The 3,721-nt window shown below is 33.7% G+C and overlaps 1 non-coding gene across 1 annotated transcript; it reads left to right on the top strand.

Annotated features, from left to right (window-relative positions):
- The first annotated feature begins 1,679 nt into the window (after positions 1–1,679).
- On the top strand, positions 1,680–1,783 carry LOC150047247 (small nucleolar RNA U13). Its single transcript, XR_016539464.1, has one exon. It is a non-coding gene; the product is annotated as a small nucleolar RNA U13 (small nucleolar RNA).
- Positions 1,784–3,721: the final 1,938 nt, after the last annotated feature.

Genomic DNA, 3,721 nt, shown 5'->3' with positions numbered 1-3,721 from the left:
TTCAATCTCAGCTGAAATACTAAGGAACAATTAAAAGATTACTTTAAAAAGTTATGACTTGTCTTCATCTGTAATTTTATTTTCACTTGGTTTAACCAGTCTAGTCTCTTTGATGTGCAAGTTCAGAGAGAAGAATAACAGATAGAATTTTCATTTTTGGTTCATTTTAATGTTATTAGACTAAATTAAAAAAATAGAATCTAGAATCAAAGTACAATGTAAGCCATATAGGCTTTTAAGTTTTATCTAATGGAAAAGGCTGTAGAAGATGATGTATGATGTACGGTGATGGAGAAAGGCATGAAACAATACATCTGAATGACATCTTTTCCTTCGTCACAGGCAATTTTGGACAACATTCTAATTCCAGTGCACTATCATATCAGTTAGCATTAAGTCAAGGAAATTAACAAAGATTTATGCAAGGGACCTTCCACTACTGCAGTTTTTATTTATCAGTTTGTCTCAGAATTCAAGTTCTAAAAATCCAATGCAAAGTATTGATTCAACTTTATACCTACATTTTCAAAAAGAAAAAAATTACAAAATATGCAAGTAAATAAACATATATAGGACAATGAAGATAAAAGTTGAATTGGGAGCTTTCATTTGCTTTTCATTTATTTCTGCCCAAATCCTTAAGTAGTAGGAAATCATACATGATAAACACACAACCAAAAAAAAAACCAAAATAGAAAAGTACAGAAAAATCTGAAATGAAAGCAACATACATTATTATCACAAAAATATCTGAATTTGCTAGTAGATAAGATATGAACTAAACTAAAAGCTTCATAGAAATCTTAAAGTATGATTGAGAATGTACATAATATAGAAACTGTACAACATCATTTTTCAGTCTTATTCACAAAAAGTTGCATTTCAGATTAAACCAAGGCAACAGAAGAACAGAGAGCATGCAGTAATAAAAATGTCAAGCACCAGTATTGTGTGTGTGTGTGTGTGTGTGTGTGTGTGTGTGTGTGTGTGTGTGTGTGTGCCAGTCCTAGGGTTTGAACTCAAGGCCAAGGAATTGTCCCTGAATATTTTGTAATCAAAGCTAGCACTCTATAACTTGAACCACAGCTCTACTTCCAGTTTGCTGAAGGTTACTTGGAAATAAGAGTCCTACAGGCTTTCCTGTAGGACTCAATCATCAGATCACTCTTGAACTGTTTGTTTGTTTATGTATTTACCAGTGCTGGGGTTTGAACTCAGGTCTTGAGCACTGTCCTTGGGGTTTCTTAAGGCTATCGTTCTACCACTTGTGCCACAGCACTACTTCCGGCTTTTTCTATGTGTGTGGTACAGAGGAATCAAACCTGGGTCTTCATGCATCCTAGGCAAGCACTCTACCACTAGGCCAAACTCCCAGCTCATGAACTGTATGTATGAAGATCCTATTTTGTTCAGTTTAATCTTTAAAATTTTCACTATAAGCCAGTTGCTGGTGGCTCGCACCTGTAAGCCTCACCACTTAGGAGGATGAGATTGGAGGAACATGGTTTCAAAACCATCCTCGGTAAGAACATCTGTAAGGTTCATATCTCCAATAAGCCACTCCCCAAAGCTGAGTAGTAGTTCAAGTGCTAGCCTTGTGCAAAAGGAGGTCTGGGACAACACCCAGGCTCTGAGTTTAAACCTCAGGGCTGTCAAGAAATAAAAGAATTATGATTATGATCCTTTCCCAGTTCATAGGCATGAAGATTGGGTCCTCACACGCTTGTGTGACATGTGCCTCCTTCAAACCTTGTTACCATGTAGGCACACTATCTGTCTGACGTGAAAAAGGAAAAAGAAAGTACAGTGATCACATCTTATTATGTATTTTGCTGAAGTGATATAGCCTTGGGTTAGCATTAGAGACAAATTAATATTTTTAATAAAATTTGAAATTTTAATTAAAATCATTTCAGCCTTTGAACCATAGTTAAATCGTTTGATCAGTGTTACCACTGGAAGGATAACAAGTATGGTAGCTATAGATCAGTATGTTCCAGTATCATAAAAGAAGATATACAGTAAAACAATCTGAAGTGTTTTTTTTTTTAAAGATTAAATGGGCCGGGAGCGTGGCCTAATAGTCGAGCGCTTGTCTAGCATGCACGAAGCCCTGGGTTTGATTCCCCAACACCACATATACAGAAAAAGCCGGAAGTGGTGCTGTGGCTCAGGTGGCAGAGCACTAGCCTTGAGAAGAAAGTGTCCAAGGATAGTGTCTAGGTCCTGAGTTCAAGCCCCAAGACTGGCAAAATAAATAAATAATAAAAAGATTAAATAGAAAATGATGAAATAATCCTCTGTTTACTATCTTATTTCTTCCTTTCCTGGAAATGTCCTAATTCAGGCTCAGCTGACACCTTTAGAATTGCCAAACTTTCACTCTGGTTGCTACACAAGTGAAAAAGAATTTTGAATGTGTTTTCCACTGATCTGAAAACCAGCAGAATTTTTCAAAAAGAAGAAATGTGATTGTTTCTTTAGAAGAGCAGAAAGATTGAGGCAGTTTATCCATGTTCATTTTTATTCATGACATGGGAAAATAGGAAGACTATTTTTAAAAGATGAATGAAAATAATATTTATTGGCATAATATTACATGTCAGGCATTATATTCATTTTCTCATCAAGGCCTTTTTGTATACAGAATATATCCATATACAAATATATACATAAACAATGATATATAGTAAATGTAATATGTAACACATATTATATATCCTGTATGTATACTATATAAATATGTAATACATTATATATTTATATATTATAATTATAATTTAATATATATTTCTTCCATAATTGTCTTGTTTGGGAAGTATTGAAATAATTTAAACTTCATACCAGAAAATTGAGGCTCAGAGGATAAATGTGACTTGAAAAAAGCCTTGTTCCAAAACATACGGTAAATTATAACTCACAGTTATAACTTCTCTTTCAGAAGTAACAGCCTTAAGGTGTTATATTACATTTAGACACATAATTACATTTCATTACATTTAATCACACACCGTCAATTTTTATCATGTTTAGATAAGTAATACATTTAGACAATACTTCTATTGTTTAAGTAAATTCTTTAAAAATCTATATTATCTTAATCTAGTCAAATACAGCTGTAAAACAAATAATTTCAGTATTGAGACATATAGACATAATTACAAAGAGTTAAACTTTCAGCCTGTGTTGAAGTTGTACTAAGTAAAATAACGTGCACGTATTTAGTTTTGACTGAGCAATAAAAAATATATTCTGTCCAGACCCATAAATTTCTGCTTGTTATAGTGTATAATCTGCTGATCTATGTAATGCTCCTTTTCATTCTTCTGTAAAAGGGAAAAAATAAAAGGGAGCAAGAGAGAAAAGAAATTATGATCATAAGAATCCTAGGCCAAAAGGAATAATCTAGCATAATAACATACTAAAATCATTTCTTGAAATGAAAATGCTTAATTCACTTTCAATTTCTATTATACTGTTCAAGAGATTTCTGAGTTATGAAATGATATCCAGGGTTTTATTTTAGACCATTTGCTCTTATCTCATTGGTGGGAAGGATAATCAGCCAGCAAACTGTTTTTCAGATGACAATAACTAGAGTTGAACTGAGAACTGGACAGTGAATCCAAAGACTATCATTAGCTTCATTAGCTGTTTTTGTTTTTGTTTTTTGGTTGGCTGTGGGGCTGTCACTCAAGGCTGAGGCGCTGTCCCTGAGCTC

Source organism: Megascapheus bottae, chromosome 23 (genome assembly GCF_031878675.1).
Source record: "Megascapheus bottae isolate mThoBot1 chromosome 23, mThoBot2.hap1, whole genome shotgun sequence".
NCBI lineage: Eukaryota > Metazoa > Chordata > Mammalia > Rodentia > Geomyidae > Megascapheus > Megascapheus bottae.
Note: the sequence above shows the minus strand (reverse complement) of the source record. Positions and strands in the feature narration are given on the sequence as shown.